At 40.3% G+C, this 27,890-nt stretch overlaps 1 protein-coding gene across 1 annotated transcript in view; it reads left to right on the top strand.

Moving 5' to 3' along the window:
• Window positions 1-562: 562 nt before the first annotated feature.
• il11ra (interleukin 11 receptor, alpha) overlaps window positions 563-27,890 on the top strand; it is a 48,539-nt gene continuing 21,211 nt past the window's right edge. Inside the window, exon 1 of the mRNA XM_044333676.1 lies at window positions 563-720. The gene's annotated coding sequence lies outside the window, so the exon portion shown is untranslated. The remainder of the gene's footprint in view (window positions 721-27,890) is intronic.

A 27,890-nucleotide genomic window follows, 5' to 3' on the forward strand; every position in this document is an offset into this window, starting at 1 on the left:
CTAAGGCAAACACATATAATAAAAACAAGAGAGAGAGAGAAAAAAATTGTGGTTGGATTACCTAGAAATTACAAACTACAGTAATAAATAAAGTCCCATTGCATTCTTCCCTTTTTAAAAACTGCTACATAAATCAAAATCGAGTATGAGGACAGTGTTCCATCAACTAATAGTTAATTATTGGCTTTTATTAATAAACCCATCCATAGTTTAGTCATTTTGTACATTAATGTCACTGTAAACTAAAACTGCATTGACTCATTAAAAAACGCATAGTTTGCAGCTTGCAAAATTAACAACCGTACCACCTTGCTATGCCAGTTTGATACAAAATTTCATATGAAAAGAGATGCAAATATCCAAACCCACACAACCCTGCTGCAGTAGACCTGTATCTGTTTTTCTATGCCACATTCCTCAGACCTCAGACCTGGGATCAGCGTTGATAGCTCAGCCTCTGTAATCCCTCTGCATCTACGATCCGCCCACTCCGCCGCTTGATTGACAGCCGGCTCCTCCAACGAGGCGGCGGCCGACTTGTCTGGCCTCCTTCCTCCCCCCCTCTCCTCCTCCTCCTCCTCGTCCCGACTTTGTTGCTCTCTTGCCCCGCTAGCTCGTCTCCAGTCTCTCCGGGGGGAGCCGAAGAACAACTCGACAAAGTCCCAAACATGGAAGGCGACAATATAATAATGCCTGTTTGACTCGGGGAGATTTTCCAAGGTAAGTTTGGTTCTTTTTAACTGTTCAAACCGAGGGGGAGGGTATTAGCGGCTAGGAAGCTGTGTGCGTGTGGGGGGCGAAAAGTTTATCCGCCTCCCTACACGGGACAGGCGGGAACAGAGGGACATTTACTCCAATGTTATTCACTGTAGGGATGTGTCATGTTGCTAGCTTACATGTTGTTACCTCTATAGCCTGTTTAGCACCCTGAACACTTGTTATATATCATGTATTATTTAATTATAAGCCTTATAATTATGCCCGCAGCAATGTCATGAAGTTTTATGTCTTCATTCTGTCATGTATGGTGAAACATGCCTGGTAATTATGAGATAAACTGAGTGTGTTTTCTTCACTGCTGATGAAACATGTTGCTGCAGCTGTGTTCAGATTTAATTTCGACATTTTGTTGATGAAGTTGGTACGAAGCAAGAAGTTAAACACAAGCAAAACATCAAATATTCAAGACTATTGGCTTGATTTTACATTTATTGTTATAGTTAATACAGCGACAAATAGCCTATGAAAACAAAATCTTTGATTTGACATAGTTATAAGTAAGCTGATGTGTTGTTTTAGTGATAAGTGTAGTGTGTGAGCTGTATGTTTGTTTTATTATAGAGATAGAAAGATACGGAGCGCAAACATTACAAAAACTGTTGTTACATTGACTCTCATTGATTATTCTTCTTTTGCTTCTATCTCCCAGACACAAGCACAGAAAAACATCTGGCATAGTATGAATGGCACTTTTAAATCATGAGTCATTCGGAAGCACTTCTTAGTCTGATAAACAACATTCATCTTCATCCTTCTCTTTCTTTTTGTATATTTACATGCACAACCATAGTTCCGGGGCAACTGGAGTAAAGGTTTATGGACTAAGTACCAGATTAGAAACAAATACTGTACACATGTGCACAGAGAGAGAGAAAGACAGACAGAGACAGTGGGAAGGGGTCCCACTACAGATGTGCATTCCTCCAGCCTGTGGAGTGATGAAGCCTTTAAATAGAGCTCAACAGGAATGCAAACAGACCAAGCAGAAAGAGGAACCCTGGGGGCGTCTCAGGAGTAGGAGAGGGAAGGTAGGTGGTAGAAGGAGCCAGCATGGAGACGAGGCTGCAAGGTCTTTTGCTGAAAACTATCCAGCGATAATCCAGCGTCTCCCCCGTTAAAAGAGAAATGCTGGTCAAAGTTACGTAAGTTTGAGGTGAAGTTGTTTAGGAGTAATGTTGCGATCAGTGTTCTGGTATCACCAGGTGATGTGCACATCGCACATCAAGGGCAGAATTTGAACCTGACCCAAAAATCCTTTTAATGTGACGTCAGTGTATAGACATTTATCAACCTGGCCTGCCTGTGATGCTTCAAAGGGATTATACAGGGAGAAGATATGATGCGAGCACAACAGCAGTGATTAATCGATGAGTCAATTGAAAGATTTTTTTTATTTTTTGGTAATCATTCTAAGTCTTTCCAGCCTCTTGTGTGAATATTTTCTAGTTTCTTTAGTGTGATAGTAAACTGAATATATTTGGGTTGTGGGCTATTGGTCGGATAAAACAAGACATCTGAGGTTTCGCCTTGGGCTTTGGTAAACAGTGGATTTTCTGACATTTTATAGACCAAACAACTAATCATTTAATTGGAAAAAAAACAACCTACAGATTAATCCATAATGAAAATAATTGCTAGTTTGCAGCGCCAGCACAGAGCACATATTGTACAGGGCACTGAGGGAGATTTTCATTATTGTGTAAAAAAAAATCTTGTATTTCAGTTCTGAGTCATCAGTTTTGTTTGTCTTTTTGAAAAAGCTGACAGAAAAAGACAAATCTGATATAAACCAGTCATGATGAGTATGGATGAGAGGGATTTTTTCCCTGTTGTATTAAGCTTAAAAGTTGCTCAAGGTAATATTTGTTCAGCGCAGAGGAGTCATGATCATTTGTTTGATGGTGGGAGTTTGGCACATGTTACCGTCTTTCAGAGTGAAATTGTCAAAATCTCATTTGGCTGATTTATTGGGATTGGGCCGACTTCATTTTGTATATTTTTTGATTTTGACATTCCTGCTTTTTTTTGTTTTTTTTGAGCCAAATGGCTTGTCACTGTTGGTAACTTGAGAGGAGGAAAGAATTCACATTCATAGACTGTAGTTCTCTGTCGGTTAACCGATTCATGTCCAGTTGACTACTGCGCTCCCATATAGCGGTGAAACCAAAATATAGAATTGGTTAAGCCAATCTCAAGATGTTTTTACACTGGTTTACAGTGCTTCCCAGTTTGATTCTATGCAGAGAGGTTGGAGAGAAGAGCCAAAACACCTGACCACTCCCTGCAGCATCTCTGACAATATCGCGGCCTAATCAGGAAGATGTTTCTTAATTGTAAGTTTGTCAGATTCTCATTGCTTTTCAGAAAGCTGGTTTTGCAACCGTCATGCCAGCAGAACATCAGCTCCCCCACTCTCTTAACCACTTTTACCACTGTGAAACTTAACTGTACACAGAGTGAGAAAAACGAGAGACACCGGGCACCTCGCTGTTTACCTCTGGGAAGTTAGCCTACCCTAGTCTACTGTCTCTATAAAAAGAACATCGGGGTGTATTTTTTGCTTTCCAAACATTGTGACTGAAAACAGAAAAAAAGGATTTAAAAATACTCTCAGGGAACAATCGCGCTCTTTGGACTCAGGTTTTACAGGCATCCAAAAAAGGAAAGGGAAATCCATGGTGATCTCTGAGAAAAGTGAAACGCTTTCATTCAGGCATGGCTGACGATTCCCGTGTTTTGACAGACACCATCAGGGTGTAAGATAAAGTATAAGACACGGACATTTACATGACAGTTCGCGACATCATTCGGTTTCTAACGTGTGAACGGGATACAGAGGGAAGCTGGGTTTTTTTTAATAAACATGTTGAGGAAAATCTTATAAGTTAGAGCTTGCAATGGAAGTGTAGACATTGAGGATTCAAGGCAACTTTTAGATACTATTTGTTTAGTATGGCCTCGTGTAGTTACATAAACTGCAGAGTGGTTAAGGTCATTGCGTGCATTTATCAAAATACTGAGAAATTACTCTTACTAAGAAAATCCAACTTTTGACAATTCTTCACTAGAACACATTTACCAAGAAATTTACTCCTATTTACAGTTAAGTGTGGGAGTAACTTTTAAGAGCATCTTTGAAGTAACTACTTAATTAAAAACATGCATGCTCAGAGAGGAATAATCAATAGGGAAATGTCCATCATTTCTCTTTCTCTTTCTCTTTCTCTTCGCAGTTTTGGCAACGACACAGTTAAACTTAGTGTGGCTCAGTTCATTTTCTTACAGCTCAGTTCAGTTAAACTCACCTCCAAACACCTCATTCTAGTTTGAGAAAGGTACTGTTATTCAGCTGGCCTTTAGCTTCGCCTGATTCCCTGCAGACAGCTCTCACTGGCAGCCCAATCGCTGCTCCAGCTCCAGGCCAAAAACCACATACACACGCACGCACACACACACACACGCACGCACACACACGCACAAAGGCTCCACATAGACCTTGACACAGACTCATGCATGCACATATGCATACATAGGCACAAACGCAGACGATCCAGTACTTTTGTGCGTACACACACACACACACACACACACACACACAGAGCTAAACTCAGTCCAAGCCTCCATACTCTCTTCTCCACACTCATATTTCACTAGTCACACACGGAGGGCCCATAGCAATCAACTTTAAATTAGAGAGAGAGCTGCTCCAAGAACTCGAGCGCTGCTTGCCAGGTCTGAGGCCATACTTCTCTTGGTGTGTGTGTGTGAGACAGAAAGACAGAAAGAGCCAGCTTTTGATATTAAACCAACTCTGAGGGGCCTAGATTGGGGTTTTTCTCCTCCTCTCTGCTGCTGTTGAAACAGTTTATCCCCACTCATACTCACCAAGAGCTGTGCTCAATTGTTCGGTACTTTTGAGGAGTTATTTTGTGACAAAGAATTGTAAATTATTTAATTCCAAACTGGCTCGTTCATTTCTACTTCTACCCAGATTGTCTGCATTTGCTACAGTTCCCACAGCTCCAAGCCACAAGGTCAAACCACTTAAGTTGAGCTTAGCTTTGTGGTTTGGAGTTGTGGCTTCTTTTGGGGTCAACTGACCAATAAAGATAGTGATCGTGTTGTGATAGTGATAGTGAAGGTGTAATATTTGCTAGATGTTAAGAGTTTCTCTCTCTATGAAAAAGTTTCAAGAGAGAAATTAGTTGCATCTTTTAGATAGGAGACCTTATTGCAGCCAGCAGATTTAATTCAACTAGTTTACCTAATTCAAGGTAAAGCAGCAATAGCTGTTCCCTTAATATGTGTGTTACAGAACAGAAAATAGCTGAATATGGATGTATGATTCAAGGCCTGGAATTAAGTCATTTTTAGGGCAAGGCTATTTTGGCCTCTGATAAATACAAATTTATTAGGGCATCATGGCCAAATTGTAGGGCACCATGGCCAAACCCAATGGTACTGAGTTTATTAAAGCTGTATACTGACTGTTTGAGTTTTTCCACAAAATGATGTCTGATCTTTTTTTTTTTAAATGTGAACAATGCATTATATTAATTGTGAAAATAATAAAGATAAAATAAAGTCTATAAATGGGATAAGGGTGATCAAAATGAATCTGAACAAGTTTCAACACCCATGGAACTATTAGAATTTGAGTCTGAGATCATAGGAGCAGTAACACAAAATGACTTAAAACACTTTTTACATGTTAAACATTAAACACAGTGATGAGAAACTTCTCAAGGAGAGACTAGGATGATAGCTGCCAATGCAAGCTGACAGACTCTCCTGATCTGTCTTAAACTTTGAAACACGACGTGTACTAATACTGACACCGTACAGTGTTTAGCTGCTTGTGCTTATCGCATAACATTAATTGTTAGCTAATAATAGCTAGCGGGTTAGCTGTTAATGTTTACGTTAATGTTGCACATATATTTGCAGGAGTGGGGGGAAATCTTGTGCTACAGTTGATTTCTAATGTGACTGGGAAAGTGAGTTTGTTTATTTGCTGTATTGCATGTAGTTTTAAATAAGGAAATCTGCAACTTTCCTTTAAGGGCACAACAGCCGGTTCAAAACAGGGCATGCCGAACTGGCCGTGTGGGTAGTTAATTTTAGAAGGGGCATTGTGGCCACACTCCAGGGCATCCATGGCACTCGCTGTTTGGCCTTGTTATAATTCCTGCCATGATAATTATGATTTCCGTGAACAGGGGTGTCTCCTTTCTCCTTCATAAGTAAGTTTCCTACCTGTTGCCTGCAGAAATATTGTCTTTGGCACTACAGTTTAAGGCCAAAAGGAAGCATATTTGTTCATGGTTAGCCGAGACAGAGAATGCATTATTGTGGGTCATGGTGTATTTTTGTTACCTTGTTTTACATTTGTATATCTAACTAAATTTGCCATCCCAGCAGCTGTAAGAGAAGAAGCTTCAGGAGTATGAAGTTTCAAAGTGCACTTATGCAATGGATCAGTTTCTGAACACGAGGAGCTCAGAGTAGGTCTTAGTTCATTGTGGCCACTAATAATCATGTATTTGTTGAGTTAATCTTCCTGTTGTCCATCCTACTTTATCCACTCTTAGTACAATCTCTATCACACGTCTCAGTTTATAGAAACTGACAGTGTTTTGCTGCACATATACAGATGTTGGTCTTTCTTAGCACCTTCAAGGCTGGTATTAGTTTGCGCGAGAGAAGACATTAAATACATTGCAGTGGTGGTGAAAGAGAGATACCAGTCCACTTATAATTTGTGTTAGTCCTTTGCATATGTTTGGCACGTGTGGTGTAGGAAACTAAGGAAAATCCAGGTCTTGCTTACATTTGCAATTGCATATATGTGTTTAAAATGTTTATATGGTTGTAAACAACAATACTTTCACATATGTGTCGATGAGAGGAGTAATCTTAAGTTCTGCAGTGTCACAATGCTCACTAGGAATAGACAGTAGCTAACTGTCGCTATCATCCTACCAGTCGTACTTTCTATTATCCAGAGATGCTTTTTAAGGAATTTTAGGGTCATAAAGGGTGATGTGATGACCTCCAGACAAAAAAAAAAGAATCTGAAAAATGTATTCTTTTTAAGAAAACAACAAAAGAAAAGAATGATAAAAATGTTTTGGGTGGTAATGGAAACAAAGAGAAGAGCACTCATCACCCTCTTCTGTGGCCAGCAGCAGTCAACTGGTTGATGTTGACAGCTCCACCATGTGCTTATCACTCGTTGGGGTGAATAATTGTTAAGCTTGACTGCACTGACAAACAGCATACATACTTAGAAAGTTCTAAGGAAGCTTAATGTTTAAAATATGCTTCCTTCCTATGCAGATGTTCTGTATAATCCTCTGGACATCTACAGGCTTCCTCTACAGGAAACTACAGAATAATATTTGTATCAACCGGCCACGAAGACAGATAAACCCAAAATTCACAGAGTGCTTTTGTCATAGAGGTTTTTGTGAAGTTTGCATATACGTTTGACTGTGAGCATTCTTGCTACAGTCTTGCCAGTAAAAGCAACATCTATTAGTTCAGCCGTATATACTGTAACTACTCTGTCCTGTGCTCTGTTGACTGAAAATACAGCTTAATGGAGAGATTTTTTAAAGCTTGGTAGGATATTAGGCTGTGCTGGAGAAAAGCACTCTATTGATTGCTTTGGTGTAAAATTCTGCCTCCGAATCATTCGTGGTTACTTACTAAACCAGCACTAAGAATACCAGGGATTGATTTACCAGCTGCGGTGGTGAGAATATACCAATGTTTTGGCTGGGTAGTGTTGATTTACACCCTGCAGGTGTTAATATTTACCGTCACCGCTATCCTGAAAATGTCCTGTTTGTCAACCTGATGTCTGACATAAAATGAAAGCGATCCTTGTCTTTGTTCAGTGTAAGTAGTGGTGTTATGCTGCGGTTTCATGTCTTTCTCCATTACAAGTTAGGTAGCCAAGAAATTAGTGAGTTCAAATGGAACTGCCCAGGATCCACATTAACTTGTTTAAAAAATGGCAGACACTTTGAAGTCTCATTGTTATATTTCTCCCTGATGTGTGGATTTTCATATCAATATTGACGAGTTCTGAAACACGAACAGTACTTCCACAGTACTAAAGACACATTGTTTTGGGAACAGCTATCAGTAAATGCAGACAGCTTTGGCTAGGACTGGAGCTGGTCTGTCTAGGCTTTAGAAAGCGTGGAAAATTTTGCCAGTGAAGCTTTGAGATATACTCTATTGTAAGAGGATGTTGCCATTGGCTATAAGGTTGCAGGTTGGGATTCCCCAGCCAGTGGGCACACAGTGTGATCAACTGTTGCTGTTAATTCACGTGACAGGTCTCTTGCATAACGGGATAAGACGGGACATTTCCTGGTGTGAATAATGCCATGTGTACAGGGTTTTCCGCCAGCGCATTGCAAGCCAGACTTGAGTCGACCCCCTTCCGGGTCTAAGCATCGGGGGATTGTTTTTTAAGATGTTTACTAAACTAAAATGTGTTACATAAGTAGCGTAGCTGCTTTAAGGAATAAGTGTTCAGCGAGTGTGCGGTCTAGAGAGAGAGAGAGAGAGAGAGAGTGTGTGTGTGTGTGGGACAGTGAGGCTGCAGCTACCAGAGCAACTCACCTACCATCTGAAGGAAGGCAGAGAGCGGGAGAGTCTCTGCCAAAAAACAAGCACCGAGACCTGGGGAGACATGAGAGCCGCTGCTCACTAACAGCTAAACGTGTTTACAGCAGACAGCAGGAGGGAGGACAGACGTCTCACTCTGCTACTCCGTGTCACGGCCCCTCTCCCCTCACTCCTCATGCTGGGCCTAACAACTTTTCTGGTGGAAAGCCTGGTCTGTGTTTGTGTTTGGTAATCTAGAAGTTCACCCCTTAACTCTGTCAGTGTATCAGAATGCACTCACAGTCTTTTGAATGATTAAATGCTTACGAAAGGCTTTGTCACCACCGTGCAGAAGGGGAAGAGTCAGTTTTGCATTATCAGACCATATTGTTTATTATTTGCATGGGATGGAAATTTTAGTTATGCTTATATCCTTTGTAGACCAAAGCTTGACTAGAAGAAATTTATTATTGTTACATTTTTCTTTATCTCTTTATTTTAATAGACAATGTCAGTGTTGTTGGCTTTAGTGTTCATTTAACAGCGTCAAGCACAGTTTAGCATTAATTGTCAAGCTAACAGCTAGATGAGAACATGGAGATGAATGGTTTTACATTTATGTCCGGATTACAGTGATTATTCCTCAGTAGACTTTTTGTAGTTCATTGTGATGAAGTAGAGAGTAACTCATACGCTGACATGAAAACGCAGCGAACAGTCACTAGAAGAGAAACTGACATAATCAAAATAAATTTTCCTGTTTACCGTGATGGATTTATCAGTTTTGGGCTAATTTTCTGTAGAGCTTGTTTTTCATCCTGTATGTGAAAAAAAAAAAAAAAGGCTTTGAAAAGATGAAAACAAGCCCTGATGAATCCATTTGTGCTGACTGAGTGCTGACACTTAAAGGAATAACCTGGAGTAGAGCAGAGGGCTCAGATGGTTGGCACAAACAAAAGCACTCCTATTAACTCTTTTATGTTGCTCTAAACAGGAGTTGCAGCTAAATGGTTGTAACAGTGGGTGGTCCAGGTTTTAGAGGCCACACAGTGTTTGAAAATGTCACCGCTCATGACTCTGCGTAAGAACATCATCTCAGTACCTAAAAGTGTGAGATGTCTCAGAGGCAGAGAAGTATGCGGTTCAGTCCAGTAGAAAGAGTGTCAGACCACATTGCTTTCATGTGTTTCTGCGGCAACAAGGCGGCTATTTTTACTCGACCGGTCATACATTAGTGATAGTCTTGTCTGTTTAAATCAGGTGACAGTCAGTTATGATGAAGCAAAATGTCTCAGGTGGCGCGAACGTGTGTGTGAGTGTGTGTGGACTCGTGATGACACAATTCTGTAGGAATGTCTATGGAAGATAGGAACCTGCTCCGACCTTTAACATACATCTTTTTGCTTTTCCCTCTCTTTTTCTATCCCTCCAGTCTTGTTTCTCCTTTTGCTCATTTTCACCTTTATCTTCTTATTATTTGATTTGCTGTCTGTCAGCCCCCTAGGCTTCCCCTCCCTCTCCGCTCCCGCTGTGTTTGTTGTCTTCATGGAGCGTTAGCAGTCTTAAAGGAGGATAAATGGATGTTATCGAGCATGGTGATCATATCTGATTTGGCGGGCAGGTGACAGAAACAAAGGAGAATGAAGCCAAGACTTCAGTAGATGAGCTGACGTTCCTCCCTGCAGCCAAAAGTTTCCAAACTCTCCTTTTTTTTTTGCATTCGATAAGGTCTGTTTTTGTCCTTGTTATCAGTGTAAACAGGAAAAAGCTGCATTAGTAGAAACTGGTTCCAGTGAAAACTGTTGTCAGGTAGCTTCAGTAGTTCATCACATGGGCGGTATGAGGACACAACCATGTGTCATATCGTGATGCTCATGTGATTCCTTATTTTGTCATTTAGGTATGAGTAACTATAGTTTCAGGTGTTTTTGTGGTTCTTGGGAAGAGTGGAGGCGGGCCTTTTTGTCCTCTGACCATCATATGTATTCTTAACACACTTATGTAACAGGAAGGGGGGACTGAGAGCTTGTGGATGTCAGCTCTCAGCAACACCATGTAAACGCATTGTATCTTCTGTCAACACATTGACGGCAACTACGTCAATTAGCACTAGATTCGCTGCAGAGAGGCAGGAAGAAACTTGAAACATGATGTTCTGTGAATAGCAGACCGACATGGGAATCAATCCTTTTGTTAGAGAGAAGTAAATATTTAAATGATAAATGAAATAGGGCTAAATATGAAGATATAATTAGAGCACAAAACATCTGCATTGCTGTAGCTGCATAGATATTTTAGTAGTAGAGTAAGAAATCCTTTTTAGGCATGTAGGGTAACTTTGAATTGTTAGATGTCCTTGGACTGGGTTTGACTTTTAAATTGCTCTTGAAAAGGCTAAAGTACATTTTTTTGAAAATGTTAGCTGATTACAATTGGTCTGAATCACTTCAGAGCTCTGAGCTTGCGCTTTATCAGTTTCACCTTGAATAAATGGCTGATCGGAGTTAGCTAAATATGGCATTGTTTGCCTACTGCTGTCGGTATTTTTCTGCCAAACTGAATGTTCTTTTGACGACAGTTTTATTGCCGATGTAAAGGCTGGTTGCGAAATGCCAAGCAGGCAGTGTTGACAGCCCACAAAAACAGTGCTCTGAGCCAAAAAAAGTTTGTTGGCAGGAAGATCTGTCCCTTTTGATCTAGAATAGATGGTTAGATAAGACAAATGAGCCTTAGCCTGTAGTTTATTTTGCATTTTATTTTGTATTAGTTACGCAGAGTCATAGTTGTTAGTCAAGAGATACTGCAGCATGAAAATATACAACATGCGCCTATTCTTCATTATTTATACTCACAATTGACCACCCTTTCATGCAGAATAGGAGCAGCAAGTACAGAGTAGTGTCTCTAAACCTATAATTAACAGACTGCTGTATGATTAGTCTAATTTTAAAGCACCAAATAATTATACATGTGTAAACTGTGATCTAGAAAGTAGCTGTGATGAAAAAAAATAATGTGCAAAGTCTCACATCAAATGGCACATTAGTAAAGACTGGGAATAAGAAACACGCCTCTACTTCCTGTAGTAAATAAGCATATTTTGATTATTATAGCAACCGTGTTTAATTGGATAATATTTTGGTAGAAGTCGTCTGTCACGGAGTAAAAACTTCACGACAGATTTTTAACTCTGAAAACCTCCCATCCTGTGATACTGCCTTTGATCTTAAAAAAAAAAAAAAAAAGAAAGGCTTTTTAATCTGACTCCTGGATCACTCAAGAGACAAACACACAAACACAGACACACACACACACCCACACACACAAACACACACACACACACACAAACACAAAAGACACGTGCACAACAACACTGAGTGCCACAAAATCAACAAACTTTGAAACCAAATCATGGTGGTACACTGTAAATCAGCCCTCCTTATCTGCCGTACTATCTCAAGCAAACTGGTTGGATGGTTGGCTGTTTGTGATCCAGGTCTGTGCAGCCCAGCCAAACAGTCTGATGAGGCTCTCTCTCTCTCTCTCTCTATTTGCCGCTCATTTATCCTGTGAGAGAAACTTTGTCATAGTTCGCGTCGCATCCTGCTTCCAACAAATCATTCAAGCAGTAACGAGGTTGCTGACGATTTTTTTTTTTTTGTCTTGCACAGGCTTTTCTGTCGATTCAAATCTAACCTACTTAGAAGGCCGTTATGAGATCACATTGAATATGTTTGCTCGGCTGTCTGGTTTTGTCCTGAATAGTCACACTGTCGATTCCGCCGCGAACAGCGCGGATGATCTTTTGGAGTATTCACTTCAGCCTGACATATGTAGGGGTCTGTTTGCCCCACTGTCTGCCTCGACTGAATAGTTCTACTGTAGATCTGGCAGCGTTGCTGTGCTGCTCAACTGTGCTGTGTGTGTGTGTGTGTGTGTTTGTGTTTTTTTGCTTCAGCCTGGCGCTCGGTGCGTGCAGGCTGTTTGCTTTTACTGCATGATCTTTTTTACCTGATCCAGGCTGAGAAAGTTTGATTCAACATGGCACGAAAAACAAGCCACCAAAAACTGTTTTTTTTTTTTTGCCCTGTTTGTCACGGTGGTTTACAGTTGATGTTTGGAATGATATGTGGTAGCCCACCAATGTTAGCCTGTATAACACTTTTTTTTTTTTTTTTTTTCAAAGGTCTGCATGTGAATCGCTTTTTGATATTTACACCACAAAAATGTCAAGAAGAAACGAAAATATTGGACGACACGGTTAGAAATAATATTGTACAATCCAGGTGTTACTTGACTTGACTTGAGTAGACTGTGTTCAGTAGTTTTTCATGTTTCAGCTCATTTACTAGATAATATCTTTCCAAATGTTTCTTCTGTTTTTTTTTTCATCTGTTTAAACACGTTTCTTTTTTTGAGGCAGGTGTCCTTATTACTGACTGTCTGTGGTTGAAAGAATTTTAAGAAGACATGAATGTTTTCTCTTATGATGATCTGTATCCTACTCTGTATTTACTGTTGTTCTGCTCGTCTGTCTTTGCTGCTTCTCTTTATCTACCCTACCACGTCCCTCCTTTCTTTTTTTCTTGTTTTCCCCTCCTCATCTCCTTCCCCGTTCTCCTTTCTTTCTTATCTCGTTCTCTTCTTCTTTTCCATCTTCTCTCCCCCTCCTCCTCCTCCTCCTCCTCCTCCTCCTCCTCCTCCTCCACCTCAGTTTCAACTGAATTGCTCAATCTGCAGTAAATTAAACATAAGCAATCCCAAATGATGAGTGTGGGATTGAGAGAGAGCATATCATCCAAGATAAAGTCCAACATGCTTAAAACGTATTTTTTTGCATTCACACAGTTTTTTGAAGGAAAAACACGTGACATGACCTGTGACACGACCTAACGGTAAACGTAACAGCACAAGATGTAAGGAAGGGGTGATGTGCTGGATTTTTTTTCTTGCGGTCATTCATTTTTATTTGATATTTTTTCTGTGTTTTCATTTTTCCATGTGGTTTTGATTTGCTTCTTTTGGTCCTCATTAGTGTGGTTTGTTTTTATTTTCATTTTTATGTCTCCATTGTTGGTGTGAAAGCTCATGGTGCTGGTGTTTTTCCAACATACTTACCAGTAATGGAAGTTTTTTTCTCTCTCTCTCTCTCTCTCTCTGTCTCTCTCTCATTCTCTCTCGCAATGGTGACTTTAGAGGATCGTTTGAGAACTTTGGCTTCTTTTAGTAATGAAAAAAGGGTTTTGATGATAAATAAATATATATTTCTCCAACTAATGTATCAAAAAAAGTATTTTACTCTTAATACTTATTTACCTACCAAAACCCAGGGATTGTATTGACAATAGTGACGATAGTTGCTACTGTTAACGATCCAGTTGTTCTATACTTACTGCAAACTCATTGGATGTGTAAAATGTATCACTTCCTATTTACCAAACATCAAGTGTCTAGTTTAGAACTTGCTTTTATGAACTGTCTACACTGAATAAGTGCTTTGTTTATTCACGGCTGTGACTCGCAGGACAGAAATGTACTTGTATGTAGATTTCATTGAGATTATTCTGTATCTCTTCTTGTGTCTTTCTTCCTTTTTTGTTTGTCTCTTTCTCAGCAGCATTTTTGAGCAGACAGTCAGACAGTAGTAATCAAGAACGCATGCCTTTCTCATTTTTATGTTCTCTAACCTAGGATTTTTGTTTTTTTTCCCTTTGGTTTGGACTGTGCTGTGCCTGGAAGTAAAAAAAATACCATTTCACAATGCTCTTGGGTATAGTTGAATGACCGCTGAGGTATATTACACACTTGTGTGTGCGCGCTGTCTGTCTGTTTTCCCTTTCTCTCACTATTTCATTCATGTTTTGCTTATCTCCTCTTTCTCTCACTCCTCTTTTCTTTAATCTCAGTAGGTCTTCGTCTCTCTTTTTTCCCCCCTTTTACCCCTTTCTGTCATCTCCATTCTGTTACCTACTAAACTCTTTACCTCTTCCTCCTCAGCGTGTTAGGACAGTCAGCCAGCCAATCAGTAGTAATGGGGAAAGCATGGAGTTCCCAGCAGTGTGACTCATAGTTGTAGCGAACAGGGGTCGTATGTGTGTGTGTGTGTGTGTGTGTGTGTGTGTGTGTGTGTGTGTGTGTGTGTAGGATGGTCAGAGGGTGTGTGGGTGGAAATCTGTGGTAGGGGGCGGGTTTTGTGTGTGTGTGTGTGTGTGTCTGTATGTGTGTGTGCGCCCTAACATGTTTGTGTAATTTGGGTGTATGTGTTTCCCATGTCTTTCCTTCCTGCTGAACACGTGGTGAAAGCTCATTGCTGGCTGTGTTAAAGGTCATGTGTCGGTGAATGTCAAACACACATAAACTGGGGTACATACTAGAGTTGGGCGATGCCTACCGAATTGGCACATGGCGAACATCGCGATGGATGATGATGTTGTTGGGAGGGGGGGTTGTACTATATTTTATATATACTTTCTTTTATACTTTTTATATGTATGTATGTTGGATATTAACTACTGTTTCTATTTTTTTGTACATTTGAGCCGAGTCACAGCCCATCCTCACCCACTCACCCGGTCTTTCCTTACTTTTCCTCCCTATAGCCCACGTGTAAGCTACCTCATCAAACAGATCATCTGATTATAAAAAGAATTTTAAATACTAGTCATAGTGATGTAACTGCAGAATATACCAGTGAATAAATTAAAAAAAAAAAACAGCAGTCAGCCCAGCAGATGTGGGGTGGGGGAACGGGGTGGGGAGGGTAGGGGGGGGCTTTTAAATCACGTTGTTATGATGGCTCAGTGGTTTAGGCCCAACCCTAGTACATAGAAATATGCTGACATCCAATCTGGTGCCTTGAGAAAAAAAAAAAAAGTTTAACTATCTCACTTTTATGTTCTTTATCTCATCACACTTTTCCATGTAATCCCTCGAACCTTGTGCTTAAGTAGGCACACCATATGTTGTTTTTCCATGTAGTCAGGCTAAAAAAATGCCATCATTTGGCATGTGAGTGATACTTTATATTATGCTATGCTCAAGAACAGTTTTGATTTAAAAAAAAAAAAAAAAAAAGTTTAACACAGCTTGAAATTTTTTGGGTCGTTTGCCCTTAAATCCACAACTATGTGTATATGACTAGATAGAGGACAGTTAAACCGTTCCAGGGATATATCATGTTAACGTCAAGAAATGTATTGATAATGTAAGAAGATTAAAAAGCACATTTTCATGTATTTCTGGCACGAATATGATAAGAGTTTTCCCGCAGCAGTTAACATCATACTTTGGATGATGTAAATAGGAAATGAAGATATGATACTGAAGGAAAAATCTAAATATGATAATTACAAGGCAATTATCTCAAGTCACAAGGAGTGCCTTTTCATGTGTGTATGACGTCTGACCGGATTTGACGGAGTTGCGGCGCTTAAAAGGAGCGAGGTTGTCGACACACATCGCGTCCACGAGATTCAAATTGTTTATTGTCTGTTTTAAATAATGTTCAACCATATTTTTCTTTACTCGATAGTTTATTGGACCATGACAGGTGCTGTCTGAGCCCCCAGGACGCTAAGTGTTTGAATTATCTAGTCTCATTGTGATGACATAGTGTCAGTGTGGACAAATGAAAGTGTTCATGAACTACAGACAAACCAGAACATCATATTTTTTGTATACTCATGCACATATGTGTTTCTCAGTGTTGCATAAAACAGCAATCTTCAACTATCTGCTTTATGTCTTTATAATTACTCCCAGAAGTAGTGTGGCGCCAGTCAAATGTACGTGGACGCGCATTTGCACACACACACGCACGCACACACACACACACACACACACAGACACACAGACACACAGACAGACACACACACACACACACACAACTCACACTGAGAGATCATCGGAGGAGTGTGGCAAAGCAGAACTGGGCAGAGTATATTGGCTAGCCAACATGCTGGCTTATTGACTTGGACAGAGTTTGGTACAGCTATCATCGGCGGTACATGCGTGAGAATATGTTTCTGCGTGTGTGCTCATGCATTTGATATGGTTTAATTTTTTTTTTTTTTTCATGCAAGCTTTGATAACAAGCCATCAAATGACACATAGCCGATCTATCTTTCGCGGTTAAGATTGAGCTATTTGTTTGGTTAGCGCAGAAAGCAAATGCAGCTGTCTTATAATGGCACCACAGTTTTCCAACTTTTTACCCCAAAAATATCAAGAATCTTATTTTAGAATCACACAATTTCTTTTCTTTCCTCTCCGTCTTTTGGTCTCTGGCTGTCTGTGTCAATTTTTTTCTTTCTGTTTCTGATGATGGGTTGGCTTTGTGGACCTAGTAATTGATCACATAGGAGAGATTTGTGTATGTGTGTCTGTGTATGGCCCTGTGGCTGTGTCTGTCTGTGTGCAAGGCCTTGTTGGATAACAGAGAGCAGATGTGGGTGGGTAGGTGGGTGTATGTTTAAAGAGCCTGTCATTGGCTCATACAGAGCAGATGTTTGTTAGGCCATCATCTTCCTCCTGCTACTAGCGGCACCGACTCGAACTGTTCTGTTATATTTCAGATACCGGACCGGAGTAGAATAAATCAGACTCACAATACAAGTACATACCAGAGTATGCATGTGACACATACATGCAATCACAGACTCTTAAGCTGTATGTGTTTGGTCAGAGTCAGAGGTAAATGCATTGACAGATGTTTAGGTCAGTATACAGATGACTGGGTGTCTTAACTAGGACACTATCGCTATGGAATTTTCCAAACCACAGCTATAAAGAGCTGCGGTTTACGGTAATATTCTGGTACTGCCAGTTGACTGCAGTTGAACGTAGTCCAAACAGTTAAGCTTAGTTAAACACAGTTAAACACAGCCAAACATGTTGAGAGGTGAGATCACATCTACACTTGATTTTCTTTGTGGAAAAATTTCCTTTGTCACCTTTTTGTAGTTGGTTGATTTAGGTTCGCTCCATTTAAAAGAAAACTAGAGCTTGTTAACACATGTCACAAGAACTTAAGTTTCTTTTGTAGCTGGTTTGGTTAACATTTTTGTTCCTAATTAACTATACCTCAGTCTTTTTGACAGAGCATGAGGTGCAGTCATTTACTGTCAGCTAAACAGCTCTTGTTTAGATTAGTCCAGCTAATATAGCTAGCACTTTGTGTATAGTGAGCACGGATGAGAAACTTGAGTCAGAACAGCCACCCATGTGATTTTCATCTTCTGTTTGGAAGCATTATGGTTTCCCAGGAAATTATAGTAACAGTGAAGGAGTGGATCCCATAAAAATAGTCAACATTTTTCAATCCCAAGAGGGTAACATTATGTCTTTGGGAATATCAGCACACCAGTTAATTTGAGACTGTAAAACTGAAGGTATGCTGAAACAGGATATTGCTTTTACTCATCACAGTGTTTAATGCATATATTAAATGTGAAAGCAAGGTGAGGTGCAAGTCATTTATCTCACAGTGTTTTTAATCCAGATCAAAGCTTGACCTGAAAACGATTGCGCCATGAATTTTGCATAAGAGGGCTTGCCTTGGCTAATGTTGGGAGCTAAGTCAGTTCCATAGGAGTTCCATCTGTTTGGCCACTCTGCTCGTGGTACTTTGGCTCCCTTGTAGGACAGCTTGAAAGCCACTAAACTGGAACGAAATGTTTTGGCTTATGCGAGTAATTTTAAATGCAGACTTTATGAAGCTTGTTACCAAGCAAAAGAGAAGTTGGACATCTCACCGGAAAAAACAAACACTTTCTCTGTAGGTCAGAGAAATTACATCAGTTCTGGAGATGAAGCCTTGTCCTCTAATCTGTAAAAAAAAAAATTAAAAAAAAATTAAATGATAGTGGTATTGTTGAAGTTGGCAGAGTCCATGGACACTTCTATTCTGTGAGACATCCTGTCCCAGGATGCCGCAACTCAACTAGAGGTCAGGCGAAGTGCAGTGTTTCCGTTAAAATTGTATAGAACTGGCAGGTCGCCAGGCCAGGAGAATCCCCGCCAGGAAAAAAAAAAAAAAATGTCATTGCTAAAAATAACGCCAAATATCAATTCATTCGGAAAGCAATAATGTTGGGGGCCTTCCTGTGCAGCGCTGTTATGGAACGTGAGTCTGTGTCATTGCCTGGGAAACTCTTAGTATCGTAGCTCCTTTAAGGAACAGGGCAGTGCGTAATGTGTGTGTGTGTGTGTGTGTAGGGAGTGTGTGGTCGAGCCAGTGCGAGCGGCAGAAAAGTGACGGTGAATGCAAGCGGAGCAGAGGAAAAGGTTAGCATTAAGTTGTCAATCTGGCAGTTAATGTACAGTACAGGCTACAGTGTGTCAGTTAATAAATACTGCAGCTTCTTAAGACAAAGAAAAGTCATGTCTGTTGTTTCCCCAACTGCTGGAAAAGTGAAGAGGGTAAGCTCCAAAGTTAGCAACAGTGGGTTAGCCTAACCTCACAACGCTAAACAGACAAACAGAGAAAGCAGAGATGTGTGGCTGCTGAGTCTCTGCTGAGTTTTGCTCAGTGTCCCCCACCCATCAGGGCCTCTATCTCAAAGCAATCAACCTAGGGAAAACACCAAAGTGTTTAGAGTTCCCTGATAATTTGGATGTGGGGTTGGTGTATTTGTCAGATGCTATCAAAACTGAAATGAAAAGGTTTCTGTGCATATAAACTTACATTCATGCTCAGTAAAGATCAAGCATTTCTGTTAGTGGTACATTTGCCTTTTTTGGTGCAATTTTACAGTAATAATGTGACAGATGGTGCATCCAAAACAGCTGTGAATTCTTAGACAGTACATTTCTTCTGCCAGCAAACAGTTTGCTATTTGCTCAGGAGATTTAGCTACATATCCTCTGTGGTTACTGGTGTGACTTTGCCAGTATTTAAAGTCACATTTAACTTTTTTTGATCTTTCAAAGCTTCTCCAAATCTCCCCTTTTCAGTACCACTCTGGCTCTGCGTAAAGGAGACAGAAGATTCAGATTCTGGCCGTGATTAACATTAGCACATGGTGGTGTTTACTACAGCACCGTCTGCCAGCATAGAGTGTTTTTTTCCAAAGATCTTTTCTAACCAGTGTAATATAAACACCTAACACTTTGCTGCGTGCAAGAAATTGATGGTTGTCCTTCTTAAGCAATTGTCATCTGGTACAGCTCACAGTTTTTCTTCCAATTCTTCCTTCTCCACCATCACACATCTTCCTGGTAGGGATTACTCTTCAACGCTGCAATATTCAAATACAGCTGCAAGCGGTTGGTATGAATATTCAGGAGATAGCGCAGGATGTCTCTAGTGAGTTTCATGAGGTTTGCTCCAAGGCATCTTGAGTTATGAGTGAAAAGGTGATAAGCCACGCCCACTTGCACCAATCAATGTGGCACTCCAGATTTGGGTTAATACTCGCCCCCAGAGTTTGCACACCAATTTTGGTGAAATTCTGTCCACTAGGTTTTCAGATACGCGTGATGTTCCAAGATTTATGATGATTGGACAAATGGTTGATGACTTATGGCTAATATTTGCTAAGCCCCGCCCTTTGTAAAGATATTTTTGGTTGATGGCGGCCATGTTTTTCAACCGATCTTGCTCATTTATAAGTCTATCTCCGTATCTCTGTATACTCAATTTGGTGTTTATAAAGTCAAAATTCAAAAAGTTCTATTCATATACCTGTTTATGCAAATTAGCAAAAAATCCATCATGGTGGATTTTTATGGTCCAATAGGCTTTTTTGTAGAGCACATTGAACTGTACTTGTGTGTGAAATTTCAAGTCAGTCGGACTTACGGCGTGAGGGCCGTAGCCTTTCCAATATTGAATTTTTGGGCCTTAATTACAGCGCTACCATCTCACTGATTGGGCTCATATTTCTTGGGAAGCACATGTACATCATTTCCAGGTATTGGGCCAAGTTTCATAGTTCATAGTCATTCCAGCTCACGGCAATTTGATCTGCGGCAGAAGACAAATAATAATAATAATAAACCGGCACAAACACAGAAGGTTTCTAACCGCTTCGGGGTTCACCAGATGTCTGCAAATTTCCTACAGAGGAAAGAGGGACTACAAAAGAAATTTGAAAACATTCAACATCAGCTAAACTTTTGTTGGTCCTGAGTTATTAACCTTCTACCGAATTTGCATACTTCCTCGTTTCCTTGCCAAAACAGTGGCTCAAACGGGCAAGTACCAGATGGATTTCAGTATGAAGTTGATTATCTGCAACTTATTTTTTTTTAAAAACAACAGCCATGAATGTCTTAAACTGTTACACTTACATCCTTAGTTAGAAAACATGATAAACTTTGAAGCAGTTTATTTTCTGAATAATGTTTGGTAGCTTTTAGGGCTTCAACTACTGTGTGCATAAAACGTCAGTCCAAGATGACATCTTCACATAGCTGATGTCCCACAACCTTTTCAAACCCTAAAGGTATTCAGTCTACTTTGATATAACAATGAGAAAAGCAGCAAATCCTCACATTTGAGAAACCAGAACCAGAGAAAGTTTGTAATTTTCTTCTTGATAAACGACTGAAACAAATGTATCAATGATCAAACTTGTTGTCAATTCATTTCCCCATCAACTGACTTATCAATGTATCAATTATTTGTTTCATCTTCATCATTGGTTACTCAACAGACCAATAGCGCATATGCATATGTGTATGCATTGATGTGTGTATGATTCACCACTATATGGTGGTGAATCATACACACATCAATACTTGAGTGTATTTTTTTATTTATTTATTATTTTTTACTCACCTTCTGGTTTAGTTTTTTGTCATAAAATTGGTCTTAAAACTTCACAGAAGTGTATATGGACAAGTGTGTGTTCTTTTCTGGTGTGCGTGCGGCACAGTCTTTCTCTCTGACTAATAACGCACATGCACATGCACAATCACAAACACAAAATGTACCCATACCACATATCCATGTGGGTATAGATTACAAGCCAAGGGGTAGGTGTGCAAGTTGTGTGTCAGTTCGGGTGTGTTTTTAGTTCAGCCTTCACTCCATTATGCATTTCAGCGTGTGTTTGTTTATACGTGAGGTTGGCTTCAGTATCACAAACTTGTGCGCTAGCTGGATAGCGGTCTTCATTCAGCTGTGTGTGTGTGTGTGTGTGTGTGTGTGTGTGTGTGAATAGCTGGCATATGGTAGCCATCTTGCCCTGGCGACTGAGCCGAAGGAAATTCCAGCGTTGTAGAGCTGAGGCCAAGATACTGCCGCAGCACACATGCACGCACGCACACACACACACACACTTGCACACAGCACAGTACAGGTTTGTGATACTTGTGCCAAACACACACGCACACAGTAATATTTTTGAAAGGAGTAATAAGTTAATGGAAAATTCTGCTTTCAGTAACGAGCGTCAAACTGTTTTCACATTTTCTGATTGCTTAATATAAAATTACTTAAATAATATTCTCACTCTTTCTGTCTCTCTCCCTCTCTCTTTCACACTCTCTCTCTCACACACACACACACACACACACTCAGGCCTTTGTCTGCGGATTGGCTGGGTGCTATCTCTGTACACACATGGCAGCCATTACTCCTTGTGTGTTTAGGCTTGGGTAAAAGTTGGAAGCCAGCCGAGCAGCTCGACTGGCATCTATTTTCCATTTATCACGCTGTATATAGTAGGAGCCATCGTAGAATCCAACTTTATGTATTTGTCCTGAATTAGCAGCTCCTGCAGCGATGACCAGTGTCAAAATTTTCCATCATGCATCATTTCTTTATTATTCCTGCATTCGTCAACAGATAAAAACTCGAATAACTCAATCTGTCTGCTTTGAAGTGCAATCACTAGGAATCGTTCATTCGGATAACTGAATTCTGTAAAAAAAAGTAAAACGATACGATCATATTATTAGAATAAGAATCCACTTTAAGTCGATAAGCAAAAATATTGAATTATTTTGTTCCCTGTGATGATTGCAATGTGTGCGATGGAATAAGCATGTGGATTTCTTTGAATTTAAAGGCATTCACTTTCCTTAAATTTGCATCGGAATCGTGTTTCTTATCCACTGTTTCAATTGAAATTCAAGAGCTGATTTTGAATTGATGAACTATTAACATGACAGTTCAATGCCAAGCACAACTTTGATTACACAGTCATGAGACTTTAACTCTATTTTGATCCGGGTGCCTGATATGTTAGCAACATGAACATTGTAGCGTCGGTTGTTGACATTCAAGACAGATGGTTAGTCTGCAATGTTTCTGAATCAAAGCCAGAAAGTATGTGTAATCAATTCTGTATCTCTTCTTTCCGTCTTTCTAACTTTTTATTCTTGAATCTGTATCCCCCCTCCCCCCTCCGCTTACCAGATATTTCCACGTACTGCTTTGGCTTTCTTGGTAACAGAATTTTTTTATGCTTATCGTCTTTCCTTATCTTCCTCAGGAACACAAGCTCTCATTTTTCCACTTCAGCTGTTCCCTTATCTCGTGTGCACTCATGACCGGTCCACATTAGATGATTTGATTTCAAAGCCTGACTGAAACTTTCTCTGCCTGAGTCTTCCCAAGAATACCGAATAATAATAATAATAATGCTAATATTGTTTTCAATATCAACAGGGGAAACAGGCAGTGAAAGAGAGAGAGAGATGGGAGAGATTTTACCATAAAGGCAAAAAGCAGTGCCAGCTATTTTCATCTACACCATAACACCATCAACAATATATCATTAAAGTGTGAGGTTTTATGGTTTTAACAGATTTTCACAGACAACTTCACTTTAAGCCGATTTTGACTCTGATTATACGTTCACACACGCAGCACTACAAGAGATAGAAAAACTAGAAATGTCAAGAAGAAAAATCTACTTGTATTATAAGTGGATAAAAACAAGTGACTGATGCTAAAGGTTTTTTAAATGTAAATGTTTTGCTAAATGTGTTTAGATATTCGAGATAAATATGAATGAATTCAGATTCGAACTCCTTAACAAACAGCAGCAAACACTTGAATCCTCACTCAACCGTGACCGACCCAAATCTTTCTTTGAAAGTGCAATGACTCACACTTCTCAACAAATCTGTGTAAATCATTTCATGTTCACAGTATCACTGTGACAACAGCTGCTTATGTTTAAATAAGAGGGTATAAAAAAAACACAGAACAGTAAAATGTAAAAATTACATGAGAATTATTTTTCTTTCTGTCTTTTTTTTTTACCACCAACATAATAACAACGGTCTGCACAAGAGATTTATTGACAGTGAGAAAAATACAAAATATCAGCGGCCACATCCGTTACGGGGTTAAAATGAAACAACTGTAAAACAATAAAATGGTAACAAACACACACAGTTGGGAGCCAGGCTTTCACTGAGGTGTTTCACATATGGTAATACAACACAAACACACACACACACACATGTCAGTCAGCAGTGTTGTTATCGCCTGGAAAGGTCAGATGGACAGGGTGTGCAGTGGTTGCCGTGGTTACCAGAGTAAACACCAGAGCCATTGTATTCCGCCCCCGCTAACATGGCACCCTTCTTGGCTTGACTTCCCTATCTTGTTGGTTTAGTGCACGTACGCGCACACACACAGAATCCATACTCTCTCTCACTCTCACACACACACACACACATACAGTCACACTGTGTTCTCTCATTCTCTCTCTCTCTCTCTCTCTCTCTCTCTCTCTCACAAACACACACTTAGGGTAGCTAATCCCTCAACTTGTCATCATTTCCTTAGTCTTGAGCACAGGTTCCCGCAATGACACACACAAACACACACACACACGCATACACACTGATGACCAAATTGTGCAAGCAAATTAAACATCAATCTTTGTTAATCTTTAATTTATGACATAACCTCTACTGACCTGTCCTCATGAACAGGACATCCTGTAATCATTTGTTATGTCACCGGACTGCAAAACAGCGAGCGTGTATAAGCGTGTGTGTGTACAGAAAATGACATTAAAGAGACTAATCTGACTGGATAGACTTAAATCTAACTACGGGTATGTTTGTGTTTATTTTTATTAGCCTGTTTTTTCTGCATTTTGAACTCTTAACGTCTATTTGTTTTACCTCGTATTTAAGCCCCGTGTTCTGCTCTTTCTCCTCCCCCTCAGTCTTTTTCCTTTTTCCTCTTTCTGTCTTTCTCCCCTATCTCTCTGTAGCTGTTTTCTCATATGAACTCCGGTCAATGTTTGGAGAATCAAGTCTGGACAAAGGGTGCAAAATTATTTTTTGTCCACCGGCCAAATATGTAGTGAATGTTGAGATTTTACCAGCAGTAGAATACCATTGATTTTTTTTTTTTTTGGCTGCTGAGTGAAGCAAATCTACCAGTCAACTTGCGTATTTTACCAGCATTTTGCTCGCGGCTGCTGCCAAATCCGTGCTCTGTCCGGACATGGTCCGAAGTTGCCCTTTCACACATGGCTCACAACAGTCTGTCAAACACGTTCTCACCTGCTGGGAATAGTCTTGTTTGGTTTTAGGTGAGGGGCGGCGCCTATGTAGACGAGGCTACTGACTCATCCATAATGATGACTGTTTATGCGCCGATATCAATACTACATGTACCTGGACGTATCTGGACATCATCCACACGCCCACTCGCTCTCTGCGAATTATCCGGACAACGATCTGCTCTATTCACACATGGGCTCAATCGGACATTACGCAGACTCTGTGCTCGGGAACTGGCAGGACAAAGTTTGTTTAACGTCCGGTCCAACTGATTCGAACATTCATGCTCTCACATCCAGCTCCTCCGGGGTAATGTCTAGATAAGTCCGAGGTTTGCGGTGTATGTGTGTGAGAGCAGCTTCTGTCTTTGCTTCTTGTCTTGTAAAGCTGACTGAATGTGCCGTGGCATGCCAGTGTGTGTGTGTGACTCACCATGTGAGATTGTGCGCTGCCACAGAGAGGACTGGCTAAAAGAGAGCTCTTTTTTGCATCTGATTACTCATTGTCAGCGTGCACACAGCTCATCTTACTATGTCTTTTTCATCATCAAGTGCTTCTAGGCACATCTGTTTTTTGACTTTTATTCATGATACCTCGGCTTTCACTCTTGACCTGCTTGTCAGTGTTGGCTTAGGAGGAATGTTTTTCACCCAGGAATTTTAGCATGTTCTGTTTCTCCAATTACATTTAATCGCTCTGGTTGTGGTTCTGGTTGTGTGGATTTACTAAGTCCATAAAATATAAATAGCAGCGATTTTATTTCTAAGAACAAATTGTGTATTTGGCGGATTTGGGGCACAGTTGTTTTGCATCTCTGTGCATATGGGAATACTTGCATTATGGCTACATGGTAACAATATCCATGGCTGCGCTCTCCAGTCTATTCTGGTTCTTGCTGGAAGAGTTACAGTAGAAAGGTGAGCGGAGGGGGTGAGTCACTGAATAGGCTTGTGTTTAGACACATACACACGCGCACACACACACACACACATACAACCTATGGAAAGAAAGAGTGTTGAAATTCGAGAAGCTTATGGTGGTCCTTGACAGCGTTGGTCTACTGGAAATGCAGAAAGCCAGGCAGACAGATAGATAGACGGATGATATACACACAGAAACAGAGAGAAAGGGGGTAATCTATCACAAGCAGCGCAGTTATCATGCGTAACATGGCGGCTAATTTGCTACGCGGTCCCTTTACACAGAGTGTGTTATTTTTCAGTAGTTAGTGAGGAAAAGAATTTATCTCCAAACCACCGTACAGGTAGCTCGGTGCATGAGGGCCATCATAGTTCATTATGGGCGTGTTTACTCTGGATGAAAGTGTGGTTTTTCAGATTTAGCTTCAGAAAGACCTCATCCAGCAGCTGAGGAAAGTGGCTTGTGGTAAAAAAAAAAAAAAAAAAAAATCAGGCCTGTAGAGATTCCAGCAGTGATAGGTTGAAGAGTGAGCTCAGCTGTGCCTTCACCGGTTTTACTGAACTGGTTTCTTTCTTTTGCATCAGAGGAAAAATATCTTAACGTTTGTGAGTCCAGCTTTTTTCTAAACCAAGCACTTCCTCACCGCTCTCAAGGATAGTTTATGTCCATATGCGATACTGGAATTTCACTTGAGAAAATCAGGTGAATCCACACGGTTTCACTTTTCTGTCTCGTCACGGTTTTGATTTTCTTATTATTTCCCCTCTATGTGATTTTTTTTTTTTTTCGCTTAAACAAATTTATTTTTAAAGTGATCTCTCGCAGCGAAGCTTTTAAGTTTCTTCCCAAGGGTATCTGATAAAACCTACACAGCAGAGATGAAACAAAGGCTTTTCTCTAAACTTCCAACTGGTTACATCCGATAGATTAGACCAAAGGAGTAGCTCTGCTGGACCAACATCACACATTCAAACCTTTGCTTTGTGTACTTAGAGTTAGAAAAAAAAAAAGAAGGGGAAATGGTCAGTTTCACCAAAAGACACACCTAACATCTAACGTCATCTAAACATTAGCATCACTGACATGACAGACGAGATGAAGAGATCGGTTTTAGGTGACGGGGAGATGCGCATCACATTCTCATGTCATGAAAGCGAAGCATTTATCTTACTTTTGTATCAGAGGATCCCCGGTTTGGTCTTTTCTTTGGCTAAGGGAACAGTTTTGAGATAAAATATGCTGGTTTGATGGTCCTCTAAATGGCCGTCTGCCAGAAATAACTCAAGGTTTTAGGGTGGAACCTGAGATATCCAATCTACACTACGTGACCCTGCATTTACTAAACGAACATGCACACACACACGTAGAACAGACCCCACCATACAAACACAGCAGAGAGCAGGAACACGTTACTCAGGGTCGAGAGGACGGATTAGCGCTTTGCTCTCAGGGAACAGCATTGTTCCCAAGTGTTAGGGAAGGAGATTTGGAAACCCTTGTATAAATATGTTTACTGGACCTCGTGCTGTCTGGCGTTTGTGATGGAGAACAATTAGTGCTTGGGCAGGAAAACACACAGGCGGGGAGAGAAAGACCTCAAAAGACGGTGAAGGGGGGGGGGGGGGGGGGGGGTAGAGATAAGAGACAGACAAAATGGGAATCGATAGAGTGGAAATATTTCACGGGTGTGAGGGAAAGGTGCAGGAAGGTAGGGAGATGCAGCCCTGCATTTTCTGATCTCTAGTTACTCTGGAGAAAAGCAGGAAAGGGGAGAGGGTAAGCCATTATAAACTCTAACACAAATATGTTTACTGAACCTTGAAAGTTCTGGCATTAGAGGGAGGGAAAACGTTGCCAAGGACAAACTGTAGAGTTTAGTAAAGCAAGAAAAAAAAAAAAAAAAAAGAAGTGCTTCAAGGTTCTAAAAAAAGTGTGTGACACAGACTGAAAGTGGTGGATAGCGAAAGAAGCATCTAGTGTCTTTCCTTTTGCAGCAACTAAATCAATATTCCCTTAACCCATTTAAGCCTATCAACAAATATTTGCTGCTTGTTCACCAGATGACTCGTTATATTTTTATGCCTGTA

The sequence above is a fragment of the Thunnus albacares genome, chromosome 18 (assembly GCF_914725855.1).
Source record: "Thunnus albacares chromosome 18, fThuAlb1.1, whole genome shotgun sequence".
NCBI classification, from domain to species: Eukaryota; Metazoa; Chordata; class Actinopteri; order Scombriformes; family Scombridae; genus Thunnus; species Thunnus albacares.